Here is a 16724-nt window from a genome sequence, read left to right on the forward strand (position 1 = left end):
TGCTTGCGTGTTTTCCTTTTATAGACAGCTTTATAGACTGTTTTAAACAACTGTACAAAAATAAATGAACATTCTACGAAAGTGCATTATTATTTTTTAAAACCAGTATGTAGGGGGAAGTAATGAGACGTATTGGATCTGATTATCAAGTATATTACTAAAATGGTTGTAAGACTTTATTCATAAATGTCATTTTAAAATGATTTCAGATGAGTATAAATGTCTGTGAAATTACTGTTTTCACTTAGTCTCCTTTGGTATTAATAAAAGAGAATATTAACATAAGAAAAATGTGATAGTTCTCAGAATAGTAACAGAAGTTTGGTAATGTACCAACTTCTCAGTAAATGATATCGATAATTAAAAGTCTAGTGTTGCTTACCTTAATGCACTTCTACATATTTTATGTAAGGTTTTACCAAGCATCAACTTCATATGAAGGAGAAAAAAAAAATCGAGCTCTCCAAATTCAAACCTACTAGTATCATTACCTCAATGAAATATATCAATCTTGAAAGTCAGCTTCCACTAATGTGCTCACTGCAACATTATTGGTGGTAATATACTTAATTAGTGAATTTTATATAAGATTTATTTTATTCACAGTATCTTGGTCTGATAAAATCCTTCATTCCAATTCGTTTAATAGGTAGACTATAGAAACTACATTAATATTACATCCATGAGCAAAAGAGATTACCCCACAGTTAATGATTCCCTTGGGTTGCCCTTTTCTGACAAAGGCTCAGAGCCAAAAAGTTCTAATTTTTTTCTTCCCCCTGAAATAAAGAAGCATTGCTATGTAAAAAATCAAGTGTTGTGTTCTTCTTGTAACATCTGGGTTCTGAACAAACGAGAGCTGACAAAATTAAACTCATCCCTGAAACAAATGTGGCTCTGCTTCGTATGGACAGAAGTCTGTTTTGGAGTAAAGAAAAAAGACTCCAAAGGCTGTTGATTTGTCTGCCAAATGACTCATAAAGCATCTAGAACTGATTGGAGTCAGAAGAATTAAGCATCTTAAAGGATGCTGCAAGGAAAGTTTTAAAGTCAAACAGTGGTGTCTCTTGGTGTATTACTCGTGCGCATGAAAGGCTTGCCAGCTGCACACCAGTGTTCCAATGGTTTCCACAACTTGTGGTCCAGAAGATCTTCTATTAGTTCGCTTTGCTTCTGCCTTTGCTTCACAAGGGCTGGAAGTACCATTGAGGTAACAATACCTGTTACTACAACACAATTGTCTAGCCACTGTTCTAGCACTTGTGTGGGGCAGGAGGGGGAAGGTTTGGCCCTCTGCCTGCTGCAGATCTAGACCAGCAGCTGAACAGGAATATTGCAGAGAGAAAAGGGAGGAGTGGTTTGAAAAGGGTGTACTCAACGGTATTCCAGAAAGGCTTGAAGTATACTTTTACCTAGCCAAATTATTTCAGGGTGGAAGATAAACTTTGCTGAATGCAATAAAAGATTTCAGTAGAAAAGAAGAAATGAGAACTATACTGATCTTGGGCATTTGCCTAATTTTAGGGCTATCAACACAAAAGCACGCAGACACTATGTCATAACAGGAGACAAACAGGCATTTTTGCCATCAGAAGGCAATTCATCCCAGTCTAAGATGTCTAGATAGATGAGAGGAATTGCTCTCTGCAAGTACCCGTTGTCCTTCACTTGCTGTGGACACAGCTTAAACAAAATGTCTAACTTTTAATAAGCAGCAAGAAATCCTGGCCTCGGAGTCTGAAAACATGTTTTGTCCTTACAAGAAACACGTCTTGAAAATATTTAATGTTCAGCCTCTTTGAATTTCTTTTCTTTGCTCTCCAGTTCCTAGATCTGTCAGAGGTATATTTTCTAAAAGGCACTTAGCCTTTTTCTACAGAAAAGAATAACATTATCTTTTTTTATTTCCTTCTGTTTCATATTTTAGCTCATTGAATAATAGTAAAAATCCCTATTGCTTTATAATAGACTCATAATAAGTGGCTTTTGCGATTGATTAAGTACCTCAGCTTCACTCCCGTGTTAATCAATTGTAGCATATGGTTATTGCTTCATATACTGCTGCAGTGGAGTGGATCATCTACCGTATAAAAACTTCAACCCAACTGTATCTGCCGTTTTGGTTCTAGACATCAACTTCCTTTATGGTTGTGTTTTCTAGGACTGTGGAACAAGAATCATAACGTGTTTTGTGATCATGGGAATACGGAAAACAGGAGTAAAATGCATAGTGACCTACTTTTATGAAAATAATTGGAGCATATCACATATGTTTGTAACATAGAAAGAATATTAATATTTATGAGGAAGTACCTTTACTTTTGAGATAAATTTAAAAAAATATTTTGGTTTTTTTCATGGACCAGGACTCTGATTTAAAAATAAACTACGTCAATTCTAGTTAAACTAATTCTAGTTTAAAGAACTGCTTCAGATTAACTGTGATGTGTTTAACTGAGAGTAAGAGTCTCATCTAATTTCCTCCATAATGTCTTGATGAAAACCGAAATATTAAAGAAACTTGAAGCTATTGAAAATTATATTTTCCATAATTTTTCACTTTAATGTCTTCAAAACCTTTAAAATAGTGATGATTTGAGTTCCATAGTCAAAACATTTCTTTTGTAAAGAAACATGAATCAGAATATAATTTTTAAGCTTAGCCATGTTTATATGCATGAGTGATTATTGCATAAGGAGATTAATAATAAATCACAGAGAGATTTATAAATAAGTTATCCATGGGAAACTGAGCTAGTGCTGCCAATTTACTCCTTTACTTTGTACACATTGGATTGTCATTAAACTATTTAGTTATAAGCTATTTAGTATTTAATTCCATATATTGCCATTTTATGAATTTAGGTAATAGATGTGGTGAGCTGCATAGCTACCGCTCACTGGCCTGCATGGCAATGGCTTTACTTAGGAGACTCACTGGAGCTATCCACCTGAGCAGAGATATATGTGTGTATATATGTGTGTGTGTGTGTATATCTCTGTGTGCTTACTGTCAATCAGATTCTTGCCTTCAGCTGAAGTTGCATCAAACCTCAAGTCTGTAGGTACACATTGCTTAGGACTACCATTTATTAGCTACTATTGGCAACTTCATTAGATTTCTACACTGAAAAAAATACATTTTTTTACTATAAATTGAATGTGAGGTGCCCTGATTATGTGGAAGCATGTGATGGAAATTACTAGGGTGGTCATATGTGGCCTCTAGCTAAAGACATTATCCATCAGCATTAGGTGTAAATCAGAATAATCTTTCTATCTGTTTTTGTGAGCCTTTGTTGGCCATGTGCTCATCCTGCTCATTTCTTTGAAAGTATTTGTTATTAGGAAAGTTTAAAACAGAAAAAAAAAAAAATTAAGAAATTGAGTGTTATGTAAATCATACCACACAGCTGTTTTATGATCCTATCAGTTTTAGAAAGGGGGAGAGAGAAGACAGGAAGGCTTTTTGAATCTAATCTTACATAGTCCATCTGTTGTAGCATATGACAAGAAGTCAAGCATCTGAACTTTTAGGAGCCGTTATGGATCCTCGGCATGGATCTGCCTCTCATCATGCAGCCAGTGTTGATACTTCCACTGATTGCACTGATTGACTGTTGTGTCATATTATCCCTGGCCTTTCTGACTCCCTCACTTTGGGGGATATCAACACTAGTAATCGTCAGGCAGAGCTCAATTGATTATCTTCAGAATTTTCTCTGGCTATTGACCATAATGGAAAAAAATTGTGCCTCTGAATTATTCAGAATGAAAACATACACAGAAGAAATCAATAAGGCACATCTGATATTAAAGACAAATTAAAGCAGGCAGTATAATGTGTCTTGGGGCACCTGCTACGTACAAAGAAGAAAGCATTTTAGAGGTAAAGAAGAGTATTTTCCTTCTTTCCTTTCATTCTTTTGCGAGTATTATATTTTAGCTGTCAAAATTAACTTCTTTATAAATTAGGACATTTAAGGTTTCTTTTCAACTTGTTCTTTGTAAATGTTAGAATTTAACTTCAGACTCTAGCACAATAATTCCTTCCTTGTATCCCCACAGCCTTTTTAACTTAGATGTAACATGCTGTGCTGGAGGGATAAAATTATAGAAAAATGTTCAGGTCAGAAAAATCACATTAACAAATATCTAGAGCTAGGCACTAAGCCTCTTAAGACTTTGAAAGTGTTAGAGATTAAACTAGTGAAGAAAAATGTGCCTTTCTCAGAAATTTCTAATATGTTAGCAGTGGGAAAATGTCTCCTATATGAATCACAGGTATGATTTTTAAAAATCTGCGAAGGAGGGACAGCTTGTTTTTTTTGGGCAGTATTACTGAGGAGTGATGTAAGTTTCTATTGAGTTTCTGATTCAGGACAAACTACACGGAGAACGGTGATGTAGTGGGTGTCATGTAGCATCCCTGGTTTTCCATTGGTAAGATTCAGGATTTGGCATCATTAGAATGTTCTCTGATTGCAAGTCTGCTATGAATGTGGTAAATTTCTCAGCAAGGACTGCAGGAAGATGTGCTGTGCCTGTGGTTTGAAGCAATCAAGAGAACACAATGCAACACTCGTGTGACAATGGGCAGCATCAATACCCAAGCCAAACATTTCTAGCACTCTCTTGGAAATCTGTACTGCGACCTTATTCCTTGCCCCCTCACTTCATAGATTAATACTTTTTTTCAGTATTATTCCACTGTCGTCTTCGTAGTAAATTTTCATTTACATGGGATTGAGAGTTCTGATCAAAATCCAAAAAAATACACAAAGGAAATGTAAGCAATATAAAAAAGTCTTCTAAGGAAGGAGACCCCTTTCCTAAAAGTATGAAGGAAGGGTAATCGCTGCTGTAGTAATTAATGCTCACAGGAAAAAGAATCATACCTAGGATGATACAACAAGCCCCAGGATTGAGAGCATCAATGGCTGACTGGTCTTTCAGAGAACTCACACAACTGGAATTTGTTTCCACTCTCTCCTGAAATTCATACAGGCTGTTGAAGCCTATAAAACTAAATGGGTTTTTACTCAGGCTTTTGGGGGATGGAGTAAAATATAAAAGGAGCTGAAGCTGGTGTGTAAAAGGAGAAACCTGAAGGATTTCTGCTATTAGTTTGTCTTTTACTGGAAAATGTGAATAGGCTTAAGCGCTTAATACCAGTACATTTTTACTGCAGGAGGTAGGATTTCGAAAAATATAAATTATTGAGAGATGCAGATAAAATATTTAAAACTACTTAATGTGTTAGGTGCCCAAGTTCTCTTGATCTCAATGGAAAATAGGCACCTAAGCTGCTTAGCTCTTTAGAAAAATCATTTTGGTATCCCATCCTCCCATGTAAACACCTAAATACACCTGAAAGTCTGGCTAAAAATGCACAATGAGCTGTGGAGGGACTGTACACCAGAGTTGGGATTCTTCTCACCTAATTTTACACAGTAGTCAGAAATTTAGGAGACTTTTTAAAACAGAAGCCTTTAGTGCCTTCAGAGACGGTATAGGATGTGTGGGACAACTCCATAGGATTGCCAGATATGATATAAGACCTGAAGAAAGCTTATGCCCTCCTGCAACCGCAGGTCAAGAGTAGAAGGGAGAGTCTGGGTTATTTCGAATGGGACCAGATGTGTATGTTCAGGCAACCGACCCCCATGCTGAGGTGTCTAGCACAACTTGGTTTGTATGGCTCTGCTCACATTTGCAGATCAGAGAGTGTTTCTGAGGTCCTGAATCTGGCAGAGTGCCCATGTTGTGTGGCATCTGCTCGTCGTCAAGGTTTGACAAGGAAATCTGTGACCACTGGTTGAACAGGAACTGTGGAGAACTACCACAGGTAAGTCTGAGCATGGCCCAGGGCACTCGCCTAAATCTCTTCACTGGCAGCACCTGAGTCAGTTGTCTGAGGTGGCTGGTAAAATGTGAGAAACATGAGAAATAAGTATGCCTTGGAAAGGTGGACTGGGTTTCACACTTAAATTGCAAAGGTTGAATTTTGCACTAATTTGGTGCTTATGAAGCCACAAATTATAACAGTGGCTGATGTTGAACCATAACTGAAACAAAGTGGAGGAGAGCTTGTTTTGCTTGTGCAGAAAATTGTATTCCATATCGACTATGTGTTCTTGCTGGTTCCCTCTTCAGGTTGTTTGAAGCTGCCTTTTTTTGCTTATTTTTTGTCAGAAATGTAATCATGTATCATGATATCCTATGGCATCCCCATGACAAACTGTTCCTAAAATCTATGCTACTGTTTAACATACACACAAAAAAATAGGTGTCTGTTTTCTACTTTACCCATCATTTTGAATGCTGTTTTTCAATTGTGATTAAACTTTTTACTCCTGAAAAGGAGGCAGAAATATCACATCATACTGACTTGATCCAGTGACAGGGAATTACTAAAATTCCTGTTGCTGTAAATGAGAATTCTGACTATCGAGCCAAGTAAAATATGGCCAATTTTATAGACTCTATGAAACTAGTGGGAACTGCTTTGCAAAACTTCTTTTAAAAATATTTAATGCAATTTCACACAACAGAGATGTATTTTTTCCTGTTAAATTCTGCTGAAGCTTTTATGGTGCTGGGGCAGATCCACATTAGCTCACCAAAGATGGTTCTTTTACTCAGATGAAACTCTAGATATTGTCTATGGGAACACCAGTTCCAAGATTTAGATTATGGGACTGGTATGAAGGCTTTTTGCATCACAAACCCAGTGCATGCATGTGTGTAAAATGTGTCTGTATTCTCTATATCAAAACTTGCTATTGCATATAATCCAATTTGATATTTCTTCTTTGCGCAGACAAAGAGTTTTTTCCTCAATATATGATTCTTCTCAGGAGATGTGTTCCTCTGTGAAACAGTAAGACATGAATAAAGCTACAACTATATTTACAATGAATTGCAAGAATTGGAAAAATGAATCAAATGCGAAAGAATGTAAAAAAGCAATAGCATATGTAAGCATGGCCCTGAGTAAAAGAGCTAAGGGACTAGATGCTTGGCTACTCGCAATTCCAATTTGCGCTGTTGTCAGAGCACAGAGGTGTTGAAGATGTGCTCTTTGATCTGTGGCAGAAGGATGTGAAAACAAAGTGAGAACAGGTCAAAGCAGAAAGAGAATATGGCAGGAGTGATGTCAGTGGTTTTAAAATACTTTCTATGCTGTCGAATAACTGAGTGCCATCTCAGTTTGCTCCTGACATCTCTTTCAGAGTGACCAATAAGGCCTTGTCGAAAAAAACCCCGAAAGTCTTTCTGGAGATAGTTCACTTTGGCTGACAATATAGATAAGACTATATACAGATTTGGTTCCCTCTGCCCTACACAGTCCTCCAGTGCAACTGGCTTTGCATGCTCAGGCAACTCAAGCCCTATCCAAAGTATACGACAGATACTTTCACATCATGCTATGAAAACACCACCTTGCTGGGCTGAGACTCTTTTGGACAGTCTGAGCTTAAAAAAGCCCAAAGCATAATTATTATGTTCCAGGGTCACAAGGGCAGTGCATGGAGCCCAGACAGCTGCAGGATCAAATGTGCACTGTGAAGGTGGCTGGTTGGCCTTAAGGGGGTTATCCCTTAGCAGAAAGGATGCAGGCCATTCTGTACCACACACCTTAAGGGACAGGTTGATTCCCGGGACCGGCTATACTGAGCAATGTATGTGTAGCACATGTTGTCTACATTCTTGCAGAGGCGGCAGGAAGAACCACTCAAGTCTTGATAACACTGTACAACACATCTATCTCATGCCTGAACCCCAACAACTTTAATATATTGCTCTCTCTGTTTTACCTATAGTATCTGGCCAATACCTCTCCCGTATGTTTACGGGGTTTAAATCCCATGGGAAAGGCCTGGAATCCTCATATCCTGTTTCCCAAGTGAGCATTACCTTATACACTATAAAGAGTCAACATCTCTCCTTCTTCTGTTTCCTTCAGAATAAAAACCTAACTCTAACTAGAAACCTACACTCAGAGCTGGCTTCAGGATTATAAATGTCATACGGATGTGTGTTTCCTTTCTAGTCTGAATACATGCACTTAATATAGAAGCTTAAAGTTACCTCCTTCTCCATGGCTTTTCTCACCCAATGACGTAGGTGGCCTGTTGTTCATGTGGACACATTTTTAGGTACCTGTTTCTTCCTGTACCCTGGATAAGGAGTAAGATTGCTAGAAGTTATAACTGTAATGCTAATCTTTTATCTTGTTTGCCATTTTAGCCTGTAAGTTTGCGATGAAACTATTTCGAATAATGTGAGGCTCAAATTTTAGACTGTAAAAATAGATTAAGTGATAGGCTTAGTTTCCATTTTTGCTGCATATCTAAGTTATAGAAAACGAAATATAAACTGTGTGGAGAAATGTCAGATGAACAGCATTCACCTGTAGACTTCTGAAAGCTGAGAGAGGAAGCTCATGCGGGTGCATCCTGGCTTCTGTTGTGCTGAGCAGTCACTGCTGGCAACTGTCAGAGGCAAAATAGATGGGTATTATGTCTGAAGTAAAGCAGCCATTTTAAATGTTCCTAATAGACTTGTGGAATTGTAAGACCATGAATTGGCAAAAAAACTGGTGTAAAAGACTATGGGATATAGCTGTCTGTGGAAGAGAAGGTGGTGGAGAGTGCTAATGTAAGAAGTACAGTTTTCATCTTTTCAGTCTAAATATTCTCCTTGGCCCTCTTCAGTGTATAAAGTGGGTTTAGCCAGTCAGCAAAATAAAGAAACATAACTAATGTTAGACAACAATCCTGAGGAAAGCTTCTGCTATATCTTACCTGCTGCCCAGACAGTGGAAGCATTTGTGGCTGCTTTTTTCCTGGGTGTTTTCAAAGTAATCATAGTACTCGTGCTGTTTGAGTCCCATTTCAGCAAAAACTTAGGGATATAAATATAAGCTTCAATACAATTCCACATATAGAGACATGCTAAACATCAATAACAAGAGAAGCCCGAGTTGCATGCATGTCTTTCTGTGTTTTACCAAGTTAAAAGCTCATTTTGTTCATTTCAGTGTAAGTCCATTGCCAATGATTTCTGAGGAAGTGATACAAAAACATGTTACAAGGAGCAGGACAGATGGAACATTTTAAAGAAATATATTCCAAATTATTTCATAATTGACTGGAATGCTTTGGAAAGATGTTGGGTTATTGTTACAGAGAGATTTTTACCTTTACATGGGAAGTGGTATTGGATGGCTGCTTTAGGATGGTACTACAGAAACATCTAGCTACAAAGGAGTAGTAATGGGCTACACCAAGGATATAAACTGCATGTTGCAAGCCTAAATATAAGGTGCTTGAAGACGAGAAGTGAACTCAAGACCTGCATGGTATTTCCACAAAACCTTTCTCATACAGTGTAGAGATCTTTAACGATACGGTTATTTGTGTTCTGCAAACTCCCTACTATCCTGCTCCTAGGAATGAGGTTGTCAGCTTTACATAGTTTTATGCTTTCACAAGAAGAACAATATATTAAAAAAATAGGTGCCCATAGAATAAATCACATTGAAGATATTTTCATGCATTGATTACAACAGGGTTCTGGGGCAGTTAGTTAGAGGATAATATTATTTTGTCAGGTGATAGAGTTCTGATGCCTACAGAAAATTCAAGAAAGGAATTTTCTAATTAAACATGATTATTACTATCTTCAGAAAAGAAACAATACTTTGGGAATATTTTGTTATTATTTACTATACAGCAGTTCAGGAAAATCCCATTTAGCAATACATAATGGCTAAAAAGTTGTTCTCAAACACAGTAGTTGGGGAAAAAATGAACTAAACTGAACAAACATAAATGATACTTCTGTCTTTAACAGACAGTGTGAACAGTCCGGAGTGAAGGGAACCTCCTACCCCCAACAGTTACCCGGATCTATTGGTAAAATGTCAAAAGCAGATGAGAAGTAAAATTGATCTTGGAAAGAAACCAAAGGATGACATCATTGGTTTAGTGATTCCAATTTACAGTCTAAGTTGGAAATGGTAAAAAGAATTACATAAGCACAAAAGCAAAAGTGGTTGCAATTAAAAAAAAAAATAAGGGCAAATTTCCTGAATTTGAAATGGTTTAACTTCATATGCCTTTAGTTTTGATTATGACTTTTTCTGAAATCAGGGAAAATGAAGGAAGTCTTGTGGCTGTGCCCCTCATTCTTCCTCATTCCAATATTCTCATGCCTCTGTATACCAAAATTCATCATTGCTAGGTTCCATAGTTCCTTTAAAACAGTTGAGCTTGACAATGTATCTAGCAATTCAAAAAATATCAGTTTACGAAAATAATTAGTTTTAAATGAACACTACGCTTATGTGGCTTTCCGTGACGTCCATCAAAGCTGCATATAAAAGTTTATGTTATGAACTAACTACTCTCTGTCCTGTGATTAAAGGGCACATGATGACCTCATGAACCACCCTTTAGACTTCCAGTGCTTCTGGCTTTAATATTCTGTGCTAGATTCACAGAGCTCTTCTACAGATGCTAAGCGTTCAATCCTGAAGGCTCCACTTCATCATCAGGTAATTAGTATTTTCATTAACTTGCTTATTGTCAAGGAAAATGAGCCTTGATCATCTAATTTTTCCTCAATGAGTTGAATATTGTAATATATCTATAATTAATGTGTTTTATGCCACAAACGTGTAATGGAGTGGAAATCTGAGCCTGCTCCCAGCAGTCACTGTCAGTAAATGTTTGATGAATAAACAGAGACTTTCTAATGGGAAATGGTGGCGACTTTTATAAGCAGACACAATAAAGACTTTATTAACATACTTAAGAAGCATTCTGGGAAATAGAATTGAATGCATTATTACTGTAGGCTCCTTTTGTGAAAAGTAAATTTTACTGTCCCCATAACAAATGTTTGCTTGTTTGATGTAACTTGCAGTGTCATTCTTTTATGGAGCATCTTTTAATGTAAATCTGTGAAGCATTTTAAATTAGCTACATCGTATTCCCTATAGGTCTATGATCTAAAAAAAACCCCCCAAACACCCCCTGAAATTTGTATAAACTAATCACTTATACACCTGGCTGCAATGGAAAAAGAAATAAAAAGAAAAAAACCCAACACCTAGCTGATATCTGAAAAATCAAATTAAAGTGAAAATCTTGTTAAAATGAAAATGTAACATAGGTGTTCAGAGAGTGAAGAGAAGCTGAGGTAGAATGGCAGATCATTTGCAATGCCACATCTGCTATAACTAAGACTAAACATGTCTTTAAAATGTATTAATGAACAGTTCCAGATGTAATATCAACATGCTATAATAAGGAGCCAGGAAGGCCTCTGAGCGAGTCAGGAACATATTTAGCTTCTTGTCTGGTTCCAGAGTGGAAACTAAAACTGTTCTGGCTCAGTTTTCGGAGGTGTGTTACATACACAGCCTGTGCTACAGTCAGTGATGGCCGTACACAGCCTTCAGAAAAAAGAATGCCTTCGCCCTTTTAAGTTGGGGTTTTTTTTTGTATTTTGGGTTTTTTTTAGCTGGCGTGGTGTTTGCCTTCCCAGAACACACTGTATCTGGGGATGAACAACTTATCTAAGCAAGAAAGGCACTCAAATTGCATCTCCTGCTTTTACTCAGCTAAGTGCAAATTCTGTGTCCTGATTTGCATGCAGTTCAGAAGCTTTCTGTGGCATTGATGTAATGTGATGGAGAGGGCAGGAATAAAAAGAGGAGAGGAGAAAGGAAGAAAGGATAGAGAGTAGGAAGCAAAGAGAAGTTTCCCCCAAGGGAGAATTAGAGAGGACAAATGTGAGGGAAAGCAGGCTGGCCCGTGGTTGTTGCTTCTCTCCACATCCCTGTCACGGGAGCCTCAAATACTCCCTGCTCTGAGCCGCCAGCATCAGCCACCACCACTTTCAGGGAGCAGCTCCGATACCCAAAGTCCCTGCCTCCTGCCTGGTGAGGCACAAGCACAGGCTGGGAACGGCTCCCACGCCGCCTGCCCGGCCATGAGCGATGGGGAGATGGTTGGCAGCGTCAAACTCCAGAGCACGCTCTGGGACAGGGGTTGTAGACATAAGCATGGGGAGCTGGCCGTGTTTCGCACGTCTGAATGGGAACTTGTCAGCTGTACCTCGTGGGGGGGACTCAGCACAGCTAGGACGTGATGCGTCTGTCCTACTTTAGGTGTCCACCTTAAGATTTCTGCTGTAATGAATTATTTCAACGTCCTTGTTTGATTTTGAAGGCAAAAGTTTTAATTTTATGTTCTAGTAAGATATTTTTAATATTATGTTAAAATTTTACATTGTTTAGAGAAAAAAATGTGATGGGCCACGTATCATTATTAAAGAACTTTAATTCCATAAGGAAAGTCAGTGCTTTTGCTTTTCATTCCAGTTTGGCAGAATGAATGTCAAAATTGTCTTTGCACTGATTTTTTCATTTCTAATTTGCTCTGGTGAATATGAAAACAGAAAATGGAAGTTTTGATACAAGTAAATCCCAAGGCAGAGTTATTTTGTAGATGCATCCAGAATTCAGAAAAGAATCTTCTACTCTTCTGTGTTTTAACTGACCAAATGTAGATGTCTATTATGTCTACATTTAAAGTAGCTGTTAAACTCCCAGAGTGATCAACGAAGAGACACTGTCACCTACAGATTATGATTTATCTCATCCTAATGTAGATCTCTGGAATAAGCCAGATGAATCTCAGTCTAAAAATGTGTATTTCTCATCCCCTCTTCACTAACTTTAAGGAGAATCAAAGATCACTTACTCAGATATTGAAGTCTACTTAATAGATGCTTAGACTTAACCTAGATAAATCTCCTTTTGAAAACAAACTGGTCAAAACATTAGGAATCTGACTGTCGAGAATAATTTAGAATGTCAGAGGATGAAGTTGTGAGACTGAAGCTGATTTTTTGTTAATGATGGTGTAGGACAGACGTGATCTTGACTTACTACGGCACAAGAAATTTTATTGAAGGTGTTCAGCAGGGGCAAGACCAAACAGAACTTATGCGGGGAATTTTAACGCTGTCCTACAAGGTTTTTCCAGTGGGCCTGTTCTCCATCTCTCCTAAAAGGGATTTAGTCAAATCAACTTGTGGAAAATAATGTTAAGAAAATTTAGTAATGTGGCTGAAAGCTGTGTTCATTCCACCTAAACTTAGGCACCTAGATGGGGGTCCAAAATGAGGTGTATAGTCACCATAGCTTCATCTGGGGAAAGACCAACATCATTATATCCAGTCCTTTTCTGCGGTGTATTTGCTTCAGGTCTTGCTGTCTACAACCGGGAATGAAAGTATCCTGAGCTCTGAAGTTTGATAACCATGACCTCTGACAAGTGTAATTTACCTATAAAGGTCAAAAAATAAATCTTATATTGTCTGAAACTTCCAGGTTTAAATTTAATTTTTTTTTGAGTATAGTTAAAGTCAATATCAAAATAACAATTTTTATTTTTGGGGTTTTTTTATATTCACGGTCTGTTGCAATTATTCAGATGGATGAGCTGCTTTACAACAGATGGAAAAAAGAATACCAAAATACTAAAATCAAAACCCCAATAAATCAATATGTAAGATGTATTTTAGTGCTCTCTTGTATCATAAACAAAACCAACTAATTTAAAAAGTGGTCCAGTTTTCAGAATGTTGGAGGAAAGAAAGGTATGTACTCTTCTGATTCAAGAAAGCCAGTTGAGTAAGTTTTTGTGACATTTCTGTCTTCAAGCCAGTGTGTTGGGTGGAATCTGGATGGTTTTGAAAGTATATGGAGTTTTGGCAGGGTTTTTCATTGCAGCCAGTATTATATTTGTTTTCTCTAGTTCTGGTATGTGGCAGCATACTGAACAGTATAGGAAATATCTTAGAATTTGCCCCATGCTTCCTTTAACTAAAAGCTTATGCAAAAATGGAAGAAAGTATTTTGCAGGCCAGAGTTAACTATTACCACAACAGATAAAATTCAGGTACATCCTTTTTTTCCCCACTAGAACTACTGAAGTAGAACAACAACAGACCATTGAACATCAGCAGCACAGACTGGAAGCACAGTGCTGTTCTCCATTAGGCTGCAATTGATCTCAATATCTACACATTTTTTTCTAGTTTACACTGTCATTATTGAAACTATTTGATCCTGTCTTCTAATAAGAGATACACATATTTCTACAGACTTCGTAGACCTTAAATATTTTTCTGGAGCTACAGGATATTTGGTAAGGTATTTATCTTTGGATAAGATACTTGAATTTTTACAAAAATAAATTATTGAAAGTGCAAGTTAATGACTTTTATGAAAAATCTTAATTAGAAATAGAAGAAACAAACATGACAATGAAAAACCAAAGTAATATGCTGTTTTCTGTTTCACTGCAAAAGGACAGAGAAGAAAAAGAGGTGGGCAAAATAATGCATATAAAGGCCAGATATCTGTGTCCTGAGGCCATCAGACACTTCCCTAATGGACTACAGAATGTGTAAAATAATTAATCATGTGGAGAAGGTATTGCCAGGGTTAGAGATGGGGTCTTCAGCTTTTAATGGAAATGCTATGTGATTGAGCTGGGAAAAAAAACTTCTGCAGTTAGAAGAGGAGGGCATCTGTCATACTTAACTCATAATAGTTTAGGAGCACAATAAAATACCAGACATGGTTCAGCACTTTTATTTTGTAGGGTATTAAAACTATATATAATACAGGAAAAGTACAAATACATGGTGAACCACTCTGCATGGTAGTGTTCACAAATTTCAGTAGGAAGAATGCTTAAAAGGTTAAACTCAGACTCTCTGGGGTCAGATTTGTTCCCTCACTAGCAATACATCTCCCTGACTAATCTTTCTATATACACTTTAAAAAAAAAAATGGTGTCTTTTCTACCTGCTGGTTTGATAGGTTGCTGAGATAGAGTGAAAATGGATAATTTTATTTATTTCTTTGCTACAGACCTGAACACAATGACAGTGTCTTAAAAAAAAAAATAAAAAAAATTACAAGATTGGTTTAGTATCAACATGCAAATTTTACAGGCAAAGAACAGTATTAAGATTAAGACTGAAGAACTTCAAAGAGAAACACAGTTAAGGTTACTTATGCATATGAAATCTAAATCTGTCCCTCTGGTGGAGACACATTATGGTACAGTCTTAAGTAATATGGTCTGGAACCTATCTTTTTCCACAGAATACCTTCCTCTTCTAATGTATGGGATAAACAGTTCCTTTAAATTTTCTTGCATCCCCATAGGTCAACAAGTGAATCTAACTCTTATTTCTTCTGTGCTATTTCCGTCTCTCATCCAACAGTTCGAGTGTCCAAATGGAGGTGGCTAACATCTGGGTTTTATCCAGAGCTTGAACATTATGCAGTATGCAGGGGTGCTACTCAGTACTGCCACAAATTGAACTGAGAAGCTTCAAACTGGACGCTCAGAAAATGAGAGTACAATCCACTGAAAATCGTACAGTTTGAGAGTATTAGTGAACAAAAGAATGATTATTGGGCAATAGGCTTGAAAAAGCAAGATATTTCTAGCTGTGCAGGAAATTTGCTAGAAGCACCATAGGAAGCATTTAAAGGTTCTCATGTGAATTATTTGGTACAGGTCAAATTATACACAGTAACGAAAAATTATTTCAAACTGAAATAGTGACATAGAAATAATGACTTAGTTACACACTTTTCCCTTGTCTTTGCACTTTCTGAGTCTGTTTAGAATCAGAAATACAAAGGTTGAAATGTGCCCCAAAAGGAATTTTTTGGGGTCACCAATAGTCAAATAAATATTTCAAGAGAATCTAAATTTGTGAGATTTCCAGTTCAACTAAACCAATCTATAATTATACTTTAAGAAAACTAAATTATGTCAGTATTCATAATTTTTGAAGGGTTTCATTGAAGCATTAGCCGTTTGATCCCACTCAGGAAAAATTAAGTTTTAAATTAGCCAGTTAAGGAGAAAAAGAATTAATTGGAAAAACATAAATATATCAACATATCTCAGTAGTGATATGTGTATGAAGCAGAGGAAAAAACATTCCCACGTAGCCAAATTTAGGATCACAGCGAGTGTCAGGCTGCACTGATTAGACCAAAAAGACGTAAGAGAGGGGTTGGCAACGGGACACGAAAGAATTATTAACATCGCTTTCCAGCTTGGGCAAGAAGTGCATCCCGTTGAGCACTACCATCTGAGTAGGACTCCAGGAGTCCTAACCCTACACAGCAACTCACATCACTCTACGAGCAAGACTCCGTGGGCGCAGCCAAGCACTGCAGCCTCAGAGGGTGCCCGTTTCTCAGTCCTGCCGCCTCTGGGTGACCTCTGGGTGGACAGGAGGGACCGGCTGCCAAGAAGGAGGCGTCTGGAAGATACGAGGAGGGCTGCACTGGGAGGAAAGAGGAGGCGAAACATATAAAGGGTCTGTATCTGAAGGGGGTTGAACTCTAATCGAAAGTAAAATGGGCTGGACTCCTGCCCACGCAAGTTAATGGGAGTTTTGACATTCATTTCAGGAGCTGTAGTGTCAGGCCCCCGTGAATTAACAAGAGCTGGAGCACGGCAGAGCAGAAGTAAATAGGCTGCCCGCAAGAGTAAAGCTGTTTGTGCCTAAGGCTATGACCACGCCGTGATTCGGTGCGTGTATACATATTCGCACTGGCTTTAAACTAGATCGAATGGATACTACTTAGGGTGTCCAAGGCTGCG

At 37.6% G+C, this 16724-nt stretch overlaps 1 long non-coding RNA gene across 2 annotated transcripts in view; it reads right to left on the minus strand.

The window, feature by feature from the left end:
- Positions 1-16724, minus strand: part of LOC138689149 (uncharacterized) — a 187511-nt gene that overhangs the window by 36276 nt on the left and 134511 nt on the right. The window lies entirely within an intron of this gene.

The sequence above is a fragment of the Haliaeetus albicilla genome, chromosome 15, assembly GCF_947461875.1.
Source record: "Haliaeetus albicilla chromosome 15, bHalAlb1.1, whole genome shotgun sequence".
Lineage (NCBI taxonomy): Eukaryota > Metazoa > Chordata > Aves > Accipitriformes > Accipitridae > Haliaeetus > Haliaeetus albicilla.